General features: G+C 46.3%; 1 protein-coding gene across 3 annotated transcripts in view; it reads left to right on the top strand.

The window, feature by feature from the left end:
• Positions 1-24322, top strand: part of CLYBL (citramalyl-CoA lyase) — a 2321716-nt gene that overhangs the window by 671190 nt on the left and 1626204 nt on the right. Inside the window, exon 1 of one of the 3 annotated variants that reach the window (XM_078657619.1) lies at positions 4284-4486. The exons of the other annotated variants lie outside the window; for them this stretch is intronic. The gene's annotated coding sequence lies outside the window, so the exon portion shown is untranslated. Of the gene's footprint in view, positions 1-4283; positions 4487-24322 lie in introns of those variants that run through there. 3 annotated transcript variants of the gene reach the window in all.

Consider the following 24322-nt stretch of genomic DNA (forward strand, 5'->3'; position numbering starts at 1 on the left):
CAGGCATGTCACTGGTCCAACTGTCTTCCCCTGCGCCAACGGGACCCCGAAAGAGCGCATGAGCACGCAAAATTCCTGCAATGCCAACGCACACTCCCGTGAACCCGCCGGGCCCAGAAAAAGAAAGTCATCCAGGTAGTGCATCACCCATTGGTGACCCGTATGCTGTCTTAATGCCCATTCCAAAAAGGAGCTAAACTGTTCAAAATAAGCACATGAAATTGAGCAACCCATGGGCATACACTTATCCACGTAGTACTTTCCCTGAAAGGAGAAACCCAGCAGGTGCTGGTCCTCTGGATGAACCGGGAGTAGTCTAAAGGCTCACTCAATGTCTGACTTAGCCATCATTGTACCTGCGCCCAAACTCCTCAGCATGCCCGCTGCCTGATCGAAGGACGCATACTTCACAGAGCAAATTGTGTCATCAATAGCATCATTCAATGATGCCCCCCTTGGTGCGGATAAGTTGTGGATGAGCCTAAATTCCCCTAGTTCTTTCTTAGGCACCACCCCCAGAGGAGAGCACACAAAATTCTGCGTGGGAATGACGTGAAATGGTCCTGCTACCCTCCCCAAACGCACTTCTTTAGCTATTTTTGTTGACACCACTGTCGGATTGGCAAGGACTGATAGCTGATTCCTACACTGTGGTCTCCCGACATACCCCCCAGCAGGAATTCGAAAACCATGTGTGAAACCCTCTTGTAATAGTCTAGCAGATGTGTGATTCGGGTACCTATTCAACCAGGGGATCAATGCTGACAGCTGGATGGGTGAATGTGCTATTAGCGGGTGGATCTTCCTATTCAGGTTTCCTCCTACCCCTGCTTCCTGCACCCCCAGTTTTATTTCGGCATGTTGTTTCGGGGTGGGACGTGTGGCCACATACGCTACATGCGTGCCTGAACTTACAGGTACCTGGTGCCCTGTTGCATGTCCGCCTATTGAAGTCCCAACATACCCCCTTTGCCCCTCCATTTGCTCTCTGCTTTTGGGCCGCCTCCCCTCCCGGTGCTGATCGAAAGGGCTGTTGAAAAGCCTGCTGCGGCCTGGGGAAATAACCTCTACCCGCATTTGTGCTTGTGCTTGCCCCCTGACCCTTCTCGAATTGATTGTGCCATGAGATAGAGTCTACCTTGTCCCATGATAAAGTTTTATCAAATTCTTTGGACTTTCTGAACGCGACATCATATTCCTTCCACACATCCCCTGCATGATTCTCATGGAACATTGTTATCCTACTTTGGTAGCAGTTCATGGCTGGTTGCATCCCCTTAAAACGTTCGCCCATTACTGCGCCGAACACTGCAAAACCCCTCAGCCAGTTGATGAGATTTTCTTCCACCCTAAACTTGTACAGCTTCGCTCTCCATTCACTGGGCAAAAACATTTCCTTCTGCGATTTTGCATATTCCCATTCCCTGTTATCTATCAGCAATGAAAACATGTTCACATACTTGTCGGCCCATATCAATTCCTTTACACTCTGTGACACATGCTGTGCTAAGCACTCACCCCTAGAGGGCAATGTTCCTTCGCCCAGCAAAGGCAGGGCAATCTCCTTACCATTCCCATTGTCGTTGGGTAACATTGCTTCCGCAGTCTTGGCACTGCCTCCATCATTGGCTGGACCTGTTTGGGGAGAAACCGGTGCAGGCGGCGTTGCGCCCCTACCACTAGCCAACAATATCTGCGTCACCAATGTTTGTTGCTCCGCTGTCAGAGCAGTATTGACCGGCAACGCACCCCCCCCTAACCAAGGTAGAATAGCCGCCACCTGAGCTGCCAGGTCTATTGGCACGGGCCCTGGCGCGGGAGTGGGAGAAGGGCCCGCACCTAGGGGCACCGGAGCCTGTGGTGGCGCGACGGGTGGCAGTGGTGCCGCCGCCGGTATTACTGGCACATTTGGTACTGCCACTGGCAACTGGGGCACCGGGCCTGGAACAGGCACCGGGACCTGAAGTGGCTGGAGTGGGGCAGCTGGGGGTACCTGTGGTGGTACAATTGGTCCAGCAGGAGGTAGGATGGGAATAATATTCTGTGGCTGCCCCCCCACTCTCTTATTTCTTGCTCGCCTGGGTGGTGACACAAAAACGCCCCTTGGCTTGGGCGGTACTATCGTCCGCTTGGGTCTACCAGATGGACCGGCCTGGGCATCTACTTTGGCCCCTAGAACCGCTAAAGCCTTATCCATTTTATCAACCTTCCCCAGTCTCTTATCCATTGCAGACATTCTGCGCATCATTTTTTGTAACATTACACCCACATTTGGATTGACACGCCCCCTTCTTTGAGACATATTTATGAGCACACCGTGCTCCGTACCTGACCCAGTTGACGGTGCCCGAGCTGGGATACGTGGACCAAAGGCCTAGGTTCGTTCCCGTCCAATACAGACCGAGATCCTAGTCTTGTTGTCCTGAAATAGAAATTTCGTTAGCTTTCCAATTGCGGTAGACGGGCCACGTCCAGCCTATATTTGAGTGAAACAACCTTAATTCCAATGGTTAAACATCCAGATTACGTATATACCCTTGCAACCTGTATCTTGTAGCTAAGTCACGTCCTTGTATGATAACAGCAAAATTAAAATGTTTGTCCTGAGTGCTTTGAAAAGAAATCAAACTTTGTACATACCCTGCATAACCTATTTAAATCGTAAATACAATACACATCTCAAAGCATGTACCTCATTAGCCAGTAAATAAGTGACTAGTCAATAAAGGCAAGCCTCCTTGCTCTCTCGTGCACCCTCCGCCTCAGCTGTCCCTGTTGTTACATACACATTTCACACAAAATATGCACCGCCAATTTCGAGCACAGTAGACACTATTAGCAATAGGGCAGGGAAACAGGCATGCAATCACTCAGGTCGCTAAGCCTATGGTAACAGTTAAATATCGTGAGCGAACAAGGCAGGCAAACCGGCAGTTAAATATCGTGAGCAAAACGGCAGGCAAACCGGCAAATCGACAAGAATGCACTCAATAAGGTCGCTAAACCTTCCTTATCATTTCCTTCAAATTCACCAACTAACTTCCCCAGCACTTGCACCGCTGTGATGGGTCGTTTACAAACCGGCTTTCCCCGACGTGCGCTAAGCCTTCCTGCCGCTGCCCCCGCCCCGCAAAATACCTCGTGTTCTGCCTCTCCTTCAACGGTCTCCACCGCACGGCTGTGTGACGCCTCTCACTCTTTGTCCCGCGTTCTCCCGCCTTCCAGCAGCAACCGCTCGGCAGCAGCAACGGCTCCAAGATCACCCGACAAGGTCTCCCGCTTCCTATTCGACAGGCGCCGGTCTGTGTTTCTTCAAAACCGAGTCCTCCGCAGCGATCAATTCGCAACGCTCTGATCCAACGCGGCGGTCTGCTGGGCTCCTGGGAAAATTCAGGCGACACAGGAACCTGCAATACCTGCAAAAGAAAGAAGAAAATTAAACGGCCCCACGGTGGGGCGAGGAGCGAGCCTGGGGAGCGCGGGCACAAAGAGGCCGCTTCCCGCGCTCCCCAGGCTCTTAACCCCTTCGCCGCCGCGACCCCGCCCCCTCGCCCCGGAAGCACACCAGTACTTCCGGGGCGAGGGGGCGAGGAACGCGGCCCCGAAGGGGACGGGTTGTGGGAGGGACCGGGCCCCGCCATGCTTGCGTGGGGGCCTATTGGCCCCCCCTTGTATTTCGCCGTGTTGCTAGCACAAAAACAGCTTAACATAGACTGTGATCCCATCCTTAAAAAGAAAAGCATATTTGTTGTTTAATGCCCTTATCAGTCCGTATGCTTTACACTGCCCTCATTTGATTATTTTGTAAAAATGGATTGCAGATGGACTGAACTCGTTTAGCAATGTGTGCAAACTGCGTAGTCAAAAACTACAAGGAATTTAACAGGTGTGCATCAGGCAATAAATGTGGTGCGCGCTAGTTCACCTGAAACAGTCAAGTAACTAGGTTGAAGTAAGTAGTCAGATCAAGTCAAGTAACTTAACGTTGGACATGTGGATTGAAGAGCTGGCACGCAGTTTGGATGAGAGCAGAGTCTATCCATACAGTACTTCATTGTGTCTTTCAAAGCCAGTTAATAAGTTACTCCTCAGCACAAAGCTGAATACCTCCTTAAATGCCTTATTGTGTTTGCATTTAAGTTGAGAGGTTTTGTTCGAACAGTCGTGTCTTCCTTGTCTGCCATTCACGCGCCCTGTTTTGTCTCTGAAAACCCCGCTCATCTCTGTGACGCAGTTGCATTCAGTAGAAGTGGGCGGAGCGCTGCGGGGGTGAGTGACAGCCGCATTGACTCTTGTGAACCATGAAGCACGGCTTTCTACTGAGGCCGGGCGTTACTATGGCAAGACCACGACGAAAGGCCGCTTCGGTGCCTCTGCTTAGGTCATAGGCATAGGGATCAATCAAGGATTTGGCCCATCACCTGAAACTTGCTTGAACAAAGCCCATGCACGCCCGTTACCTTTTCTTCAGGAATTCGTAGCTAAAGTACGTAGCTACCGTACGTATAATATCCAAAGATTGTTTATTTTAATGTACGTTATGTTTTGAAGTTCGGGGGGGGGGGGAGGGGGGGGAGGGTGTCTGACTATTAGAACATTGGTCCAATCCCCAAAGCGTGGGGTATATTTCTTTGAATATATAAGAGATTCTGCTTCCCACCTGGCTGTACAATTAGTGCACACGCACGTTGCCCATTGTCTCCAGGTTGGAATTGCGCACACAACAGACATTTTTAAGTGGTGCTTGTCAAAGTGTTAGTGCAGAAGATGGCAATGCGTGCACATATACCATGCCATGTTACAGGTCGTTCACATTTTTATATTGGCTTGCAATACCATAGGCTAGACCTTACTTTGTGCTACATGGTGCTATGAAATATGAAGTGTACATCCCACAAACAATTAAGTGCAGAATGTGAGTACTGTTACCACCCATCGAAATTCTGAAAAGGCATTCAATTGTTTAATTGAGGAAGTGAGCAGTGGGCATTACATCTAAATGGGATTTTATTTTGTTACTCGTGTGCAAGCCTCGGTGAAAAATAGAAAAGGAGTTTTCATTATACCTTTAGAACGGACCCCCCCTCCCACATGTCTAAACAAATGTTGCATATCTTTGTAATGGACATGGTGTATCTATGAAAACTGCAGACAGTCTTGTATTTCTCTCTCTGTATCATGAAATAAGCGCAGAGAGCAGCAGACTCCTCCGTGTAGAGTAGGCTTGATTCGGGCACAGATTGCAGCCATAGTAATTGGCACCTTCTTTTTTCTAATCTTTCTCTGCATCTTGACCTTGCAACAGTCTACCCAGCCTGCAGGACATGAAATTGTTGGCAGGAACTGAGCTCAGATTGATCGCCCATAACCTGTTGTGGCAGCCATCGCAGGGGGTGTGGGAAAGATGCGGGAAAGCTGGAGCACAAAGGAAATCTTCATCAAAATCGTGCATTCGAAAGAGAGAATATACCCACTCATGCCTTAATTTTGACCATCGCCGTAATGTTGAAAGGAAACATTTGTCCAAATATGTAAACTAAAATAAACTCATTTTACAGTTCACCATTTTCCATTCTAGTAGCTACATTTTAATCTCTACAATGCTGTTTATTTGGCTATTGAGATTACCTATTTGCTTGAGCTGGAGATAAAGGTACTGTAGATAAAGGCTCTTACCAACTATTTGCAATGTGCCTTTTGTTCCTTGCTGGTTTCTGTACTCAGGGTTCCTGAAAAAAACTAAATTCTCCACTGTGAAAGGTCTTTGCTTTTTAATTATTCACTTTTTTAGTTATTTATGTTGAACACAGACCACACCAGTTCAGGGTTTGAAGCCTAGCACTCAAGGAGACTTCACTTTTCCTTCAGTCTTTGGTTTCATTTCTATTAAATATTTGTATTCTCCTTTTATAGCTGTATATGCTTGCCTTTCTTTTCTGGTAATTTCATGCAAAATGTCTACTGCTGCTAAGTGGACATCGATATACTTCTGCTTCTTTTGCAACTGGGTTTGGGACATACTGTAGAATTGTATGTAATTTCTGCGCCCCTACTGTTGTTAATTAAGTAGAGAGTTTTTTTCCAAATAGCAACACCATCATTTCATGGTAGCCTGAAGCTGGTTACTAATTACAGGTTCTGGTCTGAAAAGTGCGACCTTGACTCCCGAGTATTCATTTATTACATGCCATATAGAGTGCTGTCCATCACGTTTTGTTCATTTGAGACTGCTCTACGTTTGTTTGACTAAGCTTTGCATGGAAGATGAAGAGTCCAGTGAGTGAGTGGTGGGCCCCATATTCTGGAGTCACAACCCCAATCTGTATTAGGTACAATTATAAACAAACCACAACTGTTTTATAAGCTTTTCTTGAAATACGTCTCCGCTTTCAGGTCACATGATGTACAAATTATTCCGCATACTGTGGCCCTAGATTCTCAAAGTCTTGCCTTGTTTGGGAACCACGTTTGGTGGTCAGGTATGGATTTTGTAAATGCCATGTTTTTCAAGTGCTCAAATAGGCATTGTGTACGGCGCAAAGAACTTTTTAAATTGATCTGTCTCTTGACTGTTTTCCAAGCTGGTTTTGTGTGCTAGCACTTCTACAGATTCAGGAACCTTTTCTAAGCTTTTTAAGCTTGACACTGACTTTCTTTGGGATTCCTGTATAGATGATGTTATAATAGTCTAAACAAGTCATCACCAAAGCTCTTGCAGTGCTCTTGCACCCTGTGGTTAATTTGGAGGGGCAAGAATATTTTCTATAGCTGAAAAACCTGAAGTTGAGGCCACTGATGATTACTTTGGCATGTGGCATGGAGGAGAGCTGGGATCTCAGGTTCCATACTTTCGGCGCATGGAAGCGTTCCTATGTTAAGAGGCCAATTGAAGGATAAGGAGTCAGGCTGTGCTTCTCCCAGAACCTGGATCTCAATCTTGGCTCTCGCTCATCCCGTGAAACAAATGGTCCGAGCATACGGCTATCTTGTCCTGTTTTGCTGGTCAGTTTTACAACTGGCAGTCAGTTTGGGGATTAGTGGTGTACATATCTTTATTTTTGGTGTATTATCTTGGGCTACACAATATTAAGTAAATTAAATTAGAAAGCCAAAGAACATATGCATTGGAAAAAATAAATCAGAGAGTATACTGGTAGGTACCTATGGTTTTAGAAAAGTTGTATAACATTTTGTAAAATATTTCATATGGGGAGGTTTGATGATTAGATAAAAAAGAAAAAGAGTTTATTTTAAAAAGGATGGTTGATGGAAAGTATTTGGAGTGCTGGGAAAAATGGTAAAAGCCTGGTAGGATTAGTGTGAAAGTGGAGTTGCGAGGGGGCCTCTCCTTTTAATAAATTTGAAAAAAGTAAATTCTGAAAGTAGCCTGAGAATTTCCTTTTTAAAAGTCCTGCGATTTTCTAAAATTAATTCAAGATAGAAATGTCTGAAATAAGTCACTTTGAGATTAATCACCAGTGATTAGTCTGAAAGTGATTCATCAACCTGAGGTTATTATATTGCGACACAGAATACTGCTGTGTGCGCTGTGAAATTCAGAGCATGTTGTTGAGTCTTAATAATCGAGTCCCTAGGGATCGGCTCGCTGCTCAGAGTGATCCACCTCTTGATAGCCTTAAATCTGATTGCTATAACAACACCGATTATTTAGTTGATCAAGTGAGGGGAGGAAGAGAAGGAAACTGCAGGGAAGTAGATCTGTAAAACATAACATATTAACTTGATAGATATATATTTGAATGATTAACCCCTTCGATGCTCATGACGGAACGGTTCCGTCATGAGCTACGGTTGAGCTGTGCTCATGACGGAACCGTTCCGTCATGACCACGCCCGTTTTCATTAGGGCCCAGCACCGGAGGGGGAAACGCGGTCGCGCTGAAAAGGTTAATGATCATCAACATTGTTCTATACTAGTAAACGTAATTTACTATCTGCAAAAGAAAATAACCTTGGACAACCTTGTTTTCAAGGACAAGAGTCCAAGTACTCCACTATCCTCTTTCCTCCGAGTAATACTGTAATATATAAATACAGTTTATCTCCCTAAACTTGTACTGGTAGATTTCCTTCACCATTCCCATGATCATCAAAACCTACCAAATAGAACTAGAAGACAAGCCTCACAGGAATTGAACCAACCAGGACTCAAACAGTACCCTGTTAGGATATCGAAAAGAGAATACAAAAGAGCTAATAAATGTTCCAGTGGGTAGCAGATTCTTGTCATAGCAATCAAGGAAACAGTGATTAATCATTTTCATAACTGCAACTTCCTTTTGTATAGTTCATAAGTTCCTTGGACTTTTTCTTTATCGCAGTAACAGAATCAGTTCTCTGAAAGTCTATCAAAATATTGCAGGGAAGCCATGATTCTTTCACACAGTTGCTTGGTGTTTTCTTTGGTAAAATTCAAAGCTTTTTCTCTCACCCAAATACCAAAGAATTCAGATCCGAACAAGTTATGCAGGCATACTCACCCAACCATGAATTGTTTTAGGAATAGCATCGGAAAATACTTCACCATAAAAAATGTTTTACAGAAACACTTTCCTGACACAGAAAGAAATGTCTGATTTGTTTGACTAGACAAAGCCGAGCGATGATTAAGGAGCAAGCATTCACTCAGCCACCGCTTCAACTATCCAAACTTTGATTGGTGCACTGCACTGTACTGCACCATTACACACAAAAAGACTCAGATACAAATGCACAGCAGCTCTGCTTCAGAGATCTGTCAAGAATAATCTGCAGCGTGTTGAACCCAGAACCCGCTTTTATACTTCCGGTTCAGCAGGAATCATGGGAATTGTAGTTCTGTCTCTCAGACCGGCTCCTCCCACCAAGGCATCAACTGAGAATACTAATCCTGCATTGATGAATGACTCTGGGAGGAATACAAAATGGGCAACGAGGAACATTTTTCACTGGTACACAAATACTTGCCCCTGACATCTTCGCGATGAATGTGTAACACATGTATATATTGAAAGTCAGGCATGACAAGGCCAACCCCCATCTTACCTTGCATAAGGCAGTACTTGACTACATTTCCAGTGACCCATCTCAAACGTGTTGGTTGTGCTTGAAGAGGAGACATTGGATCCATTCAGGATAGATCCAGACACTCCTGCCCACTCCTGTAAATATGAGAGAGTGTATTCATGTAACACCTAAGAAATTAACTCTATTTCAGCAGAGAAGGATTGCAGATTTTTTGAAGCTTTGCTTTGGTTAACATCATGCTTTGTGATTTAATTGGACATTTGTATGGGAACTGGAAGGAGCTTGAGCCAAGCTGAGTTCGACTAGGATCCTCGGTCCCATCCTGTTCAATACTTGCATGAACCAACTCACCAGCATCATCCGCGCCCATGGAATCAACTCCATTTCCTATGCTTTCTACACCCAGCTCATACTCTTCTTCTCTGACAAGACGCCAAACACCTGGACCAATTTCTCTGACTGAATGACCTAAGTGACAAGATGGATGAAAATCAACTACCTCAAGCTCAACAGAGACAAGACAGATGTAGTAATCTTCCGCAGACACCTCAATCTGGGTCTCCACCTGGTGGCCTGCTGAACTCTGACCCACACCCCTCCTACCAACCCATGCAAAGAACCTCTAAATAGTAATTGAGACCCAACTCACCAATGACCAGCCAAGCGAACACACTATACGTCTCCTGCTTCCACACACTCAAGACACTCAAGAAGGTCTTTACTTCTCCTTTGATTATTGCAGTGCTGTAATACTGCAACCGGTATTACTTTGGGTATTGTAATTCTGGGATGCAGTATTACCAGGAGGTAGTAAATTATCACCCATCAGTCCCAGATGGAATGGAGAATAATATGCAGAATTTTATTTTACACTACTGATTGCCATATGTTATTTCATAATTCTGGGGTTTTCTGAAGATGAATTTCTTTAAGTTTAATCAGGCGGATTTGTTTCCATAGTCATCTGCAGTAATAATGCTTGTCTTGTAATACAGATTTGGGTGGAAACACCTGTTTCTGCACAAAAGGCTAGTAAGAACCCACTTGTAACATAGTCCCTAGTAAATTGGTACTACATGTTTCCAGGGCCTGTAAATTAAATGCTATTAGTGGGCATCCAGCACTTATTGTGACACCCATGTACGTAGCTCTTGAACCATCTCTCAGGCTTGCCACTGTAGCATGTGGTGCAGTTTTAAACTGCCATTTCGACCTGGCAAAGTTAAAATTTTGGCAGGCCCAAACCTTCCTTTTTAATACATACAAGTCACCCTTAGTGTATGGCCTACACATCCCACAGGATAGGGTGCAATGTATTTAAAAGCAGGACATTTAATTTTAAGTTTCCCATATCCTGATAGTGAAAGGCTCTTACATTTTTTTTTTACTATGCACAATGCCTACCTCTGCCATAGCATAACGTTGGAGTTACCTTATTACATTTAAATGAGGATATCTTCCGAATGGCAGTTGGTAAAAACATAGTGTCTGGTGTTTTGGAATTGTAATGAAAAATCCTCTTTTATGTTAAAGTAAAATTTTGAAATCCAATTTTGAAAATGCATCTTTTAGAAAGTTGGCATTTTCCTGCCTTGACCATTTAGTTCTTGCAGCCTGTCTATGGGTCAGACGACTGGGTGTATTTGACACTTGGTCTTTGTTTATTCCTCCTAGATAGCCACACACAATAGAGAGCTTAGATGTACTGGATGGCCCATCACTGGTAAGATGGGAGGGCAGAGCTTAGCACAACTGAATAGGCTGTGTTGTGCCATTTGAAAGAAGGCATCAGGTATAAATATTGGACCTTAGACACCAACTCTTCAGTGCCCTCTTAGTCCTGTGGAAGATTCTGTCAGGTAAAAGGACAGCTGTGCTGCTGAAAGGACTGCCACTCTGCTGGACTGCTGCCTTGCTTACCTTTTGCATAGGTGAGAAGGACTGGACCTGCAACCTGTATCCAGGACCACCATAATGACTCCAAGGGCTTGTCTCTTGTAACCAGCCTAGTCCTGGACCCTTGGAAGTCGGCCTGAAGGTGCTCTGCCAGTCCATCTGTGGATCCGCCAGAACCGACACATCTCCTCTGCTGCGTGGTGCAACCCCAAGTAGACCCAACGCATTGCCTCTTCTGTAAGAACTCTCCCAGCACAAGGACTTCACATCGCCTTCACAGGTCCTCCCATCGCAATCCCAGCATCGATGGCAGCCTCAACTACGATGCATGGCTAAGCATCTCTAACATCGCAGCTTCTTTGGAACCAATCTTTGTCCAACGCATCTTCGACACAGGACTTCGCATCGCAAGCCCTCGTTTTGAAGGCCTCCTTAATAATGACGCAGGACCTCACATCGCAGTCTCACAGCTCCCTGGAACTTATGCATGATGCATCCTCAATGCAGTACTCTAGTTGAGCGTGCCAAAGTGGGTCCCTATAGTCGGCCCTCGCTCCATCTCGGTCAGCCTGAACTTGTAACTTTGTCCAGTCCGGCACAGCCAGATAGCCATAGTTGGTGCTTTGTGCTTTTTGGCGCTATATTCACTTAGATCTTTAAAACTGCATATCTCCGGTTCTACTGATTGGGTTTTTGTCATTCTGGCCTTGTTTCATTTATTAAAACATACTCTATTTTGCTAATCTAATGTGGGATCCCTCTTGTGTAGTGTTTTATTTGTATTACTGTTTGAAGTGTTACACAAATACTTTACACATTGCCTCTAAGTTAAGCCTGGCTGCTCTCTGCAAAGCTACTAGAGGGCTGAGCACAGGTGGGTTTGGTTGTGACTTCACCCTACACAAAAAGCTACAATTGGTTCTGTTGGTTAAGAACAATTGCTTTAAAACTCATGCGCTTAATCATGAAACATACATTTAAGCAAGTAACAATGATACTTGAGAAGTTAAGCTGGAACATAAGAGACAAACACTTCGAAAGTATTTACTTTTTGTTCTGAGAAAAGGTATTATGCATTTTTTTGATGAGGCTGTCAACAAGTCAGTAAAAAAAGGAGTGACAGTGAATACAGTGAAAAAAGTGCTCAGTGACATGGGTGAAATAAGTGCCATTTTATACATGGGTAAGGCAAAGACATGTACTGTATTTACAGTTTATGCAAGAGAGAAATTATTTATACGCCCAGTATAGCGAGGAATCAAATGTCTCTGGTAGACCGCACTGTTGCTTGCTACTTTGAAACCAGAAGACCTGATGGAACTGAATCAAAAACAAACATCAACGTTTCAACTCTGCCGTATGCGTGATTTAATAAAGCGTCATGGCAGGTCTTCTTCAGGACAGGGTGACAAAGGTAAGGACAGCCTAAAATGAAATGAATTCATATGTATCAGGCATGTTCTAGCTGGAAAAAAACTAAGGGGTTAGGAGGTTGTACCTATGTCATGATACTCACCAACTCAATATGGACAATTTATGTCCTACTGCTGCCTTACAGGGTGCCGGAGACCAATCGGTAATCTGAAGAGATTAAAGAAAGGGGAATTACTTTACTCCTGGCAGAAGAAAACTAAAGGGAGGCAATGTGCTGCGATGGAATGAGTTATATTCTTACCTGAAGTATTCAGGGATACTTCCCCGTAATTTTCAGGTACATAATCCACCTGGTATGGTGTTGAATCTAACTTGTGTAAAATCTCAAAATTATTCAGAGGTAGAGCCGCTTGTGATCTAAAATTGAAAAACGAAATAAGCGCAGGTGGTGACCACAAGTGAAAAAGGGGGCTATTTCAGGGCCGGAAGGAGGCCTAGCCTTACCTGATTTGAAAATATTAATTCGATGTAAAAAAGAGGAAATACTGGCCCTTGACACCCTTGGAGCTAAAAACACTATTGTCATTAAGGCAGTTGAAAAGGGGGGAGCGATGGTTGTACAAAACACCTTGAACTACGTAGAAGAGATATTACAGCAACTCAACATCCGGGAGAGTTACCTCCAGATACCGAGGAATCCCACATATGAAATCAGATAATTGATCCAGGACCTTACCAAGAAAAGTCTAACAGAAGGTTTCCTGAGTGAACCAGAACATGATTTTCTGAAGAAGAAGGAACCCAGGCTCCCTACGATTTACACATTACCAAAATTACATAAGCACCTGTATAAGCCACCAGGGAGACCCATTGTTTCGGGTTGTGGATCTATCCTTGAACCACTGAATCAGTATATAGATAACTTTTTGCAACCATGGGTGGCTGAAACCAAATCATTTGTAATGAGTACCATGCATATCATCCAGCTGGCGGAAGGCCAACCCTTTGATACAACCACACAACTCATGGTTACTCTTGACGTCTCATCCCTTTATACCAGTAATCCACAGAAAAAGGCTTTGGAAGTGACCAGAGAAAGATTTAGGGGGACGCCCTAAGCCATACAGGGTACCCACTGATTTTTTGGTGGCCTTGTTGGAGATCGCCATGTCCAAGAACTACTTCGTTTGTCAAAACCAGCATTTCTACCAATGTAAGGACGTGGCCATGGGGGCTGGATTCGCTCCCAGCTTGGCTAACCTATTCATGGATTCATATGAATAAGAACATCTCCACAACCTCAATAACCCTTTCATAGATAACATAGCCATGTGGAAAAGGTATATGGATGATGTGATAATGATTTGGTCTGGTACTGAAAGGGGCTTGATTGACTTAAAAAACTGGTTGAACAATAGATCAACAGATATCCAGTTCACGATGGCCTACAGTAATGAATCCATCAACTTCATGAATCTTACCTTGTAGGAAGGTGGATACCTGACTATGGTTACCCCAGATTTTTTGCCTTGTGTTTAGCTGGTTTTTGACTTGGTTGGCCTGGGACCCTGCTATTTAGGGCCCCAGGCTATCTGCCCTCTCTTTAAAATGGACTCCATGTACCCTAGGATCATAACTAAATTGGATTGGGTCACCTTATCAGCCCCTGTACAGTGCACTATAGGTGCCCAGGGCATAGGTGCATCAAAGGCCTACCAGGGGCTGCAGCATATCTTTTGCCACCCCTGGCTGGCCATCCAAATTGACACAACTGGCTGATCACTCAGCTGGGGCAAGGTCGTGTAATCACCCCTTGCTTAGATGTAGTATACCTATGTCTAAACCTATATCTGGACACATATATACCTATAAGTCACTCCTATGGAAGGCCTTTACAATCCTGGAGGCAGAGTGCTTGGTTTTATGTGAGATGGTGCTCTAGCATGAGCTGAGCCTGTCTGCAGTGTTCGGAACCATTTCTTTACTGCTGTTCCAGTGATACTGCCATACCATATACTCTTAAGTGCATTATAATCCTCGCGGTTAATGCTAACTTTGGTTTGGCTTCATCAAAACATGTCGTGTTTGGTGTCATACACTTTGGAATACCCTCCCCCCTCGCCAGTTCTGGCGACGGGGGTAGCATTCCACCCTTCTAGAGGGAGAAGACATGTTACTTTGCTTAAAACGCGGCTAATCCTAACCAGAGCCTCAGCATCACAAAATGGATGCTGTTGCCCCGACACAAGTCTGACCTCCTGCTGCTGACCGAAACTTGGCAGGGGAGGGCTGGACAAAGGGTTTCCTGTCACATCCCCGCATGCAGCAATACCGCACCTGTTAAGGCTGATGGATAGGTTTGCGACTTACTCAGGACTGCGCATATATAGATGTAAATCCCTGTCGTTCCCTCTAGAAGGACTGCGAGACAGGGAAGCGAAGGACCTGCCTAGTCTGGGATTGAGGTGGGAAACCGATCACTTTAGCTATCTAGAGGTGCAGGTGGCTCATGGTGACACTCGGCTGCGCCAGCTGAATATGCACAGGGTGGTGGAGTCGCTTAGGCACTCGGTAGGGTTCTGGAATATGCTGCAGCTGTCCTTAATGGGTAGACTGGCGGTGGCAAAGATGGTGATGCTGCCGAGATGCTTATATGCCTTACAGAACGCACTGTGCCCGATTCCTGTTACTGTGTTACGACAACTGAATTTGCTTCTGGTGACTGCTTTGGGCAGGGAAGCTGTGTAGAGTTGCACTGCAGGTGCTCCAGAAACGGTACGAGGAGGGTGGTCTTGGTGTACTCAGATTTGATCTTTATTACTATGCTGCACACCTGCAGTGCACGGTGCAGTGGTTGGATGAGGGTGACCATTGGGAAAAGTGTTCGTTAGCTGGGCATGTGCGGCCGGAGTATCTACCCCTGCTCTTGAAGGAGGGTGCGGGGGTGAACGTGGAAGTGCCATATGTTCTTCGACAAACAGCCTATGTATGGCAGAAAATTGTGGAACGAGTGCTGGGGCTTGCTCCCTTTCACCAGGAATTGTCGGTGTGGCAGTTGGCCCCTGTACGGAGGATGGCGGACAACATTTCTTTCCAGGCTTGGACTGAGGGTGGCTGCAGAGTGTTGGCAGATCTATATATCAATGATACCTACCTTACATTTGAGCAGGCATGTGAAGGATTCGGTTTGGGTCAGGGACAGTATCTCCAATATGATGGTCTAATGGAAGTGGCTAAGATAACATGGCCCACTTATCCGGATATGCTCCGGACCACTAAGACCTTGGACATTTTGTTAACGTGTGGAGGGGGGCGCAGTTTGGGGTCCTTGTTATATAAGGGCAGACTCAAGGTCTTTGGCGCGTAGGGCATGGGATGCTTGGAATGAAGACTTGCAGGTACCGTTGCTGGAGGAGTGGGCTAGAACATGTACGCTAATGCGTAAGGTGTCCTGCAACGCCCGGTTAAAGTTGCTGCACTATAATTTCCTGCAACGGGTGTATATGACCCCGGTGAGACTCCATCGTATTGATGCCTCCCGCTCGCATGAATGTCCTAGATGTCATGTAACTCATACTGGGTTTATGCATTTGGCGTGGGAATGTTCGGAAGTGCATCAGTATTGGCTTGAGGTAGTGGCACGACTACGTGGAAGGGTGGGTACAGCGTTGGAGACGAATCCTGAGCAGTGCATTCTGGGGCTGGTGACGCACCCTAAGAAGAGGAAAATGGCAAGCAGGTTATTGCAGCTGGCGCTAGTATTGGCTAAGCGTCAGGTTGCCATTTGCTGAATGGGGGAACGGGGTCCCACTTTTGCAAGCTGGTTGAGAGATGTGGGGCAGTGGTCCCTGGCAGAGGAACTACATATATAAGCTTGCTGCAGAGACAAAAGGTTGGATGAGGATATAGCAACTTGGAGAGAATTATGTAGAGAATTGTTGAACTTAACTAGGACCAAAATTGACCAGGCTGCTGACACAGATGGTGATGATAGTATGGGAGCGCAGGTGCGGGCGTCCCCTTAATTGTATATGAAGCTGTCTAGTATTAAGCCATGAATAATGTAAAGGGTATTTATCTGTTTCAATGTGACCCGGGCTCTAATGCGTTAAATGTAAACTAGCCTATGGATATTGTCTCGAAGGATTCTGTATATGACCGCTCAGTTTGTGGTGAAAAGTTATAAATAAAGTTAAAAAAAAATAAATATATATATATATATATATATGCTGTTGTTTTGAAATGTTTTTAAATATGTATGCGTGCGGACCAATAATTTTCCCATACAAAACCTTCATGGGACACCTTCCCAGGCTTCATATAATAGGTCGGATTATTTAAGAAATATGATTGTCTACCGTGGTCTTACAATCATTGAATACCACGAGCCTTGAATTTATGTTCCTCTTTAAGTGAGTTATCAGTGCTCACTTGGTCTTTCAAAGCACACGACTGGAATCATGCACAATGTCTTTCTTAGCAGGGAAGGCTATAGAGGGCGGCCCCTTAGTTTGGGTTATGCGACTCAGTGATAACGTTCGCTTCGCAACCCCACTATGCGCATCTTGTTGAACTTGATCCTTGAAGTTCAACAAACAGCATCCAGCTACTGCGAGGCCTCGTGCACGCTTCCCTGCACATCAGTCTGACGTCAGGTCTACCAGGTGTTTTTTCCTTTTTACTGGCACTTTAGCAGTCTCACTCGAGACTGCTAGACGCGACTCGTGAGCATCCCCAACTCGCAGGTAAGCGGATACACTACGCATCAGCGTGTTGTCGATTTTCTCCATGCCTTTAATTCTAGCCATCTGAGGCCCATTATTTATTTTGTCCAATAGGAATCGGTTCCAATTGCATGGACCGGGCGCTGAGGGCTACATACAAAATATTAAAGGTAACTGTATATGCCTACACGTAGGCTTAGCTCTACTTCCATCCGCCTGAACTTTACATACACATTTGTCTTTCATTGTCAAGTCTTGCCAGAATGTTAGCAGCCCAAATCGGTACGCATACACCACTAACCTTGTTCGTAATGCCTGCAGGGAACACAGCTTGAAGAGGAGCCCCCCAGTTCCCTAAAACGCAACCCACCTCAGGGGGTAAAACCCCACTAAGGCAAGCTGTACCCCGGGGAAAAGGGAAGGGGATAAAATAAGAAAAGAGCACTGCTAACGATGAACTCGTCCTAGGTCTGGTCTAAGGCGTAAGGGTCCTCGAGATGCAAAGGCACTAGAATGACATAACAGAGGGTTTAGTCAGCAGGAAGTTTGAGGCAGCAAAACAAGACAGATGCATGTACACTGGACGAGGTATGTAAACGTGTACTCACTCAAGGGCCTATAATGTGTTTCCTTGAAACGTTCAATAGATCTGGAGTCAAATAAGAAGTCACCCAAATGTCTGCTCTCCGCTGTTGAAATCACGGCAGTGAGCGAGGGCCTGGTAGTCAAAAAGGGAATAGCAATGTGCTCTTGCGTATGAATAACTTGTAACAAAAAGGCGGAACCAGGCTTGCGGAAATAGTACAGATTCCGCAATACAGTAATGCGCACTTGGGTCTGATGTTTCTATAGCGCAGTCGCGCTTTTGGGAAGGTGAGGCAAAGGTGGAGCGATCCTACCTGAGGTGCAGAATGAAGGCGTCCACTCAGCTGGTCTGAAGAAATCCATCCAGCGGGAAGGAAGCGTCCGCGCAGCGGGTCTGATGGTGTCCACCCAGCGGGAAGGAAAGCGTCCGCGCAGCGGTTCTGTCTCAGGGATCCGCCCAGCGGGAAGGAAAGCATCCGCGCAGCGGTTCTGTCTCAGGGATCCGCCCAGCGGGAAGGAAAGCGTCCGCGCAGCGGTTCTCTAACAGGTAACGGAGAATCTCTAAGGCAAGGTTCCAAGGGCAAGGAATCGGGATCGATTGACAAGCACCTTCCTCTTCAGGGGGAGGTGCTTAAGAACGGAATCACAGGCTGCCCTTCGCTGCTTCCTGACCGCAAGGACCCAGGGCATGCTGAGAGTTGTAGTGCGGTGGGTGCCTGATATCATGCTTTCGCATCTGTGCCTGCAGGGAGCCTCCAGAATCGCTACATTCATATAGTTCCATCCTCAGGGCAAATTGGATTGCTGCAGCAGCCCTAAAGCTCATGAATTAATATTTTCAAAACAGGTAAGGTTAGGCCTCCTTCCGGCCCTGAAATAGTCCCTTTTTTCACTTGTGGCCACCACCTGCGCTTATATCATTTTTCAATTTTAGATCACAAACGGCACTACATTTTGAATAATTTTGAGGTTTTACACAAGTTGGATTCAACACCATCCCAGGTGGATTATGTACATGAAAATTACTGGGAAGTCTCTCTGAATAATTCAGGTAAGAATATAGCTCGTTCCATCGCAGCATATTGCTTCCCTTTAGTTTTTCTCTGCCGGGAGTAATGAAATTCCCCTTTCTTTAATCTCTTCAGATTACAGGTTGGTCTCCAGCACCCTTTAAGACAGCAGTAGGACATTAATTGTCCATATTGAGTTGGTGAGTATCATGACATAGGTACCACATCCTAACCCCTTAGTTTTTTCCAGCTGGAACATGCTTAATACATTTCATTTTAGGCTGTCCTTACCTTTGCCACCTTGTCCTGAAGAAGACCCGCCATGACGCTTTCTTAAATTACCCATTGTCAGGGTCGAAATGTCGACGTTCGTTTTTGGTTCAGTTCCATCAGGTCTTCTGGTTTCAAAGTAGCAACTGTGCAGTCTACCAGAGACATTTGATTCCTTGTTATACTGGGCGTATTAATAATTTCTCTCTTGTATAAATTGTAAATACAGTACATGTCTTTGTCTCACCCATGTATAAATTACACTTATTTCACCCATGTCACTGAACACATTTTTCACTGTATTTATTGTCAGTTCATTTTTTACTGAATTGTTGACAGCCTCATCAAAAAATACCTTTTCTCAGAACAAAAAGTAAATACTTTCGACTGAGCGTAAATTGTTTGTCTCTTATGTTCCAGCTTAACTTCTCAAGTATCATTGTTACTTGCTTAAATGCATGTTTTATGATTAAGCTCATGCGTTTTGAAGCAATTGTCTTTCATAGATTCACATGCTTGAATATTCCCCGTCGTCGAAGTGGGAGTCCCACGGTAAATAAAATAGCAATAACATACTAATAACATATGTATGTAAATACATAACACATAAAATATATACTAGAAAAACATAGCAAATACTCAAAATACAATTCCTACATAGGAATACATGGAGAGAGAGAAAACACTTGTAACATATTCCTGTCATTATGTTAGTCCAAACTACAGCCAATCAGGCACCAGCACCCTTCCAGAACCTTCTCCTCAGAGCTCAGTCCCTCAGATTTTCTACCGCACGTCGTGTGAAGGGAGTCTCCCTGAGCTCTGCTCAGTTTTTCTCAACTTCTTCAAGTTTTCCTGTCTTCTCAACATGTCTTCAAGTAAGAAGTCTTTATTTAGACCTTGTTCTTCTTGTGGAAATTGCGTCTTTATTCTGGGGACCCCCACAAGAAGTGCATTTATTGTCTTTATCCCGACCATGAGGTTGGTAAATGCAAGTTTTGCAGAACTTTCTCTACTAAGACCCTTAAGGACAGAGAAGGCCGTCTCCTCCTTTGGCTTCAGAGACTTAAAGATAAGGATTCGGCACTGTCGGATGCAGAAAGCCAACAATCTGGACCTTCAAAAGCAGTCTCCAAGCGTAGTAGTGTGCAGGATATGCCTTCTTCTTTTCGAAAAAGGAAGAAACTCTCCCTATCTGTGGCTCCTGCGGTGTCCTCACCACCTCCTACTGCGCCTACGCCCACGAGACCTGGCTCTCAGGTGTCTTCTGTTGCCTCCCATCATGTTTCTGCTCCGAAACATGTTTCTCCGTCGACGGGAGCGTTTACGATCGTCCCGTCAACGAGATCTGCCGTCTCCAGGTCGTCAACGGCGACAGTGGCGATGACATCAGCCTCTGGATTGTCATCGACGGCAACGTCGACGTATTCCATGTCGACGAAGGTATCGATTAGCTTAAAGACTGTCCCGTCGACGATACCTATTGCCTCGTCGTCGACGAAGAAATCTGCTTCGTCGTCAGCCAAATCTTCGTCGACGAAAGCTCACAAGAAATCTTCTTCGTCGTCTGTCCCGTCGACGACAACACCGTCAACGGCGGCTTCATCAACAACGGTGTCTTCGTCGACGAGCTTATCGTCTACGATGGTTCCGTCGACGGCGGCTCCGTCAACGGTGGATCCTTCTACAGCGACTCCGTCCACGCCTGTACCATCATCGTCGTCGTCACCGTCGACGTTGGTTCCATCATCTTTTGCTTCCATGCCTTTGGTGCCTTTTTCGACCACCGGGTCAGGCTCCTCCGCCGTTGACCCCTTGCACCATCGTCGTAAGCGGCCAGTTGACCAGCTGTCCATCCCAGAACCACAGCCTCCCTCGCCCATGTTTGCCACGGGCTCTGAGCAGGACTCTGACTCTGACAATGATGTGGATGATTCCTTCAGAGTGGCACGCAGTCCTTTGGATTTAATTATCAAGTGCCAGGATTATGATGATGATGATGATGACGACCAATTTTCTCAGGCAGAGGAACATTCTGTGCAGGTTCCAACTGCGACACTGCCTTTGTCGCTCATCTCAAACTCCAACATATGTTGGATGACTACAACCGGCGTTTTCCGCCCTCTCAACAGGGCTCGCCTGTGCCTCATGCACCTGCGGCGGCTCCTGTCGCTGTTCCACCACCACAGCTGTGAGAAGTTGGCCTGATATATGATGTTCACTAGTTCTAGTGACCACCTTGTATCAGTCCAAACAACCCTTATGGTGATTGGTTGTAAGTCAACCTTATAGACCAGCTATCCTAATGGTAGCATGGACAAAGCAGTCTTAGGCTAAACTCTTTTGGCATGTGAAGCCCGCTGTTTTACCACATATAACCCCTTGAATACCAGATGAAAGGACACCACACAGGTTGTTATGAAAATAAACAATATATTTATTAATAACAAACACCTCTGAACTCTTTATGAGATCAGAGGGCTAAGCACATGACAATCTCTTAGGAAAAATACGATAAGTTGCACAAAATTACAATGGTGCCCTAGGGGCACGGCAAACCATATACTAAGTAAATGGTATAAGGAAATCGATAGAAGGAATGGAGCTGTCCAGAGGCTGTAGGTTCGCTGGGACTACACTATCCTAACCTCAGGTAAGTAATAGGAGGCCCACGGGACGCGTGTGCAGAGTGTGAACTCACATGCGAGATGCGTAACAACGTCTATGGACAGTACAGTTCAAGAAAAAGGTGAGTACGGACAACCCTGACTGGTTAGGACTAAAACGACTGTGAATCTGGACACTAGGAGAGTCAAGCTACCCTTGAGCACCGAAATGCTCTTGTTACCTCACCCAGGGGCTGCGGGTGCATAGGTGCGAAGTCGTGTCGGGTTTCTGCGTTGAAGTCTATGGAGCCTGGAAGAAAAGATGCTGCAGGCGACCAGGAGGAAGATGTCCGGTGCGATCCACGGGTGGATCGAGGAAGAAGAGGACTTGAAAGCAGAGGGGACAGTGTTCAAAGTCACTAGCCAGTGACCGGTGTGGAACCAGGAAGGAACCAGTAGCTGTCATCGCGATCAGGTGAAGAGTGGACGCTTGTCTCTGCAGCCACGTGGACCAGGAGGTGTCTTCGACGACCAGGATGGAGGCACGAGCTGTCCCACTCAGGCTCTCGCTGTCGGCGGTGTCGGATCCGGATTTGGAGTCAACAGGCCTTGGCAAAGGCAACCCACGCGGTGAGTGGAAACGGCGTCTGGAGTGGACCAGGAGGGTCCGGGGTGCTCCTCTTTTGGAAGGGAGCAAGGGCCAGTCTGGAGCAACCAGACCAGCAGTGAAGATTTCAAGGTTCGTCGTCCAGGAGGTCACTAGCCAGCCGGCAAGTGACCAGACAACATGTCGAGCAGCAATCAAGCAAAAGGGCCCCACGCAGATCTCGTGGATGCTGGAGGGCTGATCTTTGGTGCAGGAGTTGCTCGGGGCTGGGGCTTCCCAATTCCCAAAGCACTTTCTCGAGGATGCCTCTGAAGTCGTGCTGGAAGCGAAGTGCAGTCTCTTCAAGATGGACGGTCCCACGTGTCTCGTCGCACCCACGGGTCTCAGCTGTGCTGCAGATGTAGGCAGAGGTCGGAGAGGTCTGGGAGTCCGGGTCTCGTCGGGCTCTGAAGTCTGGATCCGGCAGGATGGACGACAAAGTGGACCGCTAGGACGCTTGATGGTGCCTGCAGTTGCAGGGTGGACACTCCTTGCCCACAAGGGAGATTCTTCAGTCTTCTGTGGAGCAGAACGTCGAAGTCCAGAGTTTCTTCGTTGTAGAGTAGTTCAGGATAATCTCATTTGGAATGGGACCAGCTCCTACCCTTATCCTGCTAAAGGGGGCTGTACTGGTGACTAGGTCCCTCCCCTGGGTGGGACCAGGAAGGGGGGTGGTTACACCCCCTATCCTTTGTCCGGTTTCGCGCCAGAGCTGGGGCTGGAGTGCCCCAGCAACTGGTTTGAACCGGTGTATGCACAGGACACCTTGTGTGCCCCAGGCATGTCTCATTCCTTTCAGGCCTCCCTAACTCAATACACAAAATCCTGTCTGGGGTGGTGCTAGCACCTCCCAAGGCAGGAAACCCTTTGTCCAGGCCTCCCTCGCTGGAAGGACTCCCAGCAGCAGGAGGTCAGACTTGTGTCTGTGGTGGCAGCATCCATTTTGTGATGCTGAGGCTTCGTTTAACTTTAACCGGGGTTCACAGTTACATACATGTTGTGTCCCTCTAGAAGGGTGGAATGCTACCCCCGTCACCAGAATTGGCGAGAGGGTAGTATTCCAATTCGTATGACACCTTACTCGACATGTTTTGATAATGCTATACCAAAGTTAGCATTCAACCGCGAGGATTATAATGCACTTAAGAGTATATGGTATAGCGTTATCATGGAACAGCTATAAGGACTTGGTTCCGCAAGCTGCAGACAGGCTCAGCTCATGCCAGAGCACCATCTCACATAATTCCAAGCACTCTGCCTTCAGGATTGATAAGGCCTGCCATAGGAGTGACTGATAGGAGTATATGTGTCCATTTTGGGGTTAGATATAGGTAACTATATCTATAGCAAAGGGTGTTTACACCACCTTGCCCCCGCTGTCTTACCAGCCAGTTGTGTCTGTTTAGATGGCCAGCCAGGGGTGGCATAATACATGCTTCAGCCCCTGGTAGGCCCTGGGTACACCTATGCCCTGGGTACCTAAGGTACACTGTACAGGGACTGATAAGGTGGTCCAGTACCAATTGGTAAATGCACCTAAAGTACATGGATGTCAATTTAGAGAGAGAACAGCTAGGCTGTGGGTCTGATTAGCAGGCCCACAGCCAGGGAAAGTCGTAAACCAGTGAAGCAAAAAGCAAAAATCTGGGGTGACCATAGGATTGCAGACCCCACTCTCCTACAACAGCCACCAACGCCTTCTCCTCAAGTTCAGACGTCAGTTAAAATACACACTACTGTGGGCCCTGTTGATGATGACAACGTCATTCCAGAACGGGAAGATGGAGAAGTTCAAGATATCGATGATGACGACACCACCCACATGGCTGAGTGGGACGACTATCAAATTCAGATGCCTTCCCCTCCTCCGGTGGAGCCTGGGGATTCGCCTCCGGTGGACATTGCAAGTTTCCATCAGCTGATGGATAGAGCGGCCCATCGTTCTAAGGAGTCCGGAGGGAGGAGGACTGTTTCCTCTATGATTTTAAAAATCAACCGTTAAAACAAGTCCACACTATACCCATCATAGATTTCATATGGGCTGAAGGGGTGAAATTGATGCAAACTCCAAATTCACTACCAGCACAACTGCCTCACCTTGAGAAAAAATATAAGGCGCTCATCGGATCTCCAGCGTGCCCTGTCCATCTTAGGCCGCTACGACCGCCAGATGGGGTCGGACTT

This window comes from Lissotriton helveticus, chromosome 8 (assembly GCF_964261635.1).
Source record: "Lissotriton helveticus chromosome 8, aLisHel1.1, whole genome shotgun sequence".
Classification (NCBI taxonomy): Eukaryota; Metazoa; Chordata; class Amphibia; order Caudata; family Salamandridae; genus Lissotriton; species Lissotriton helveticus.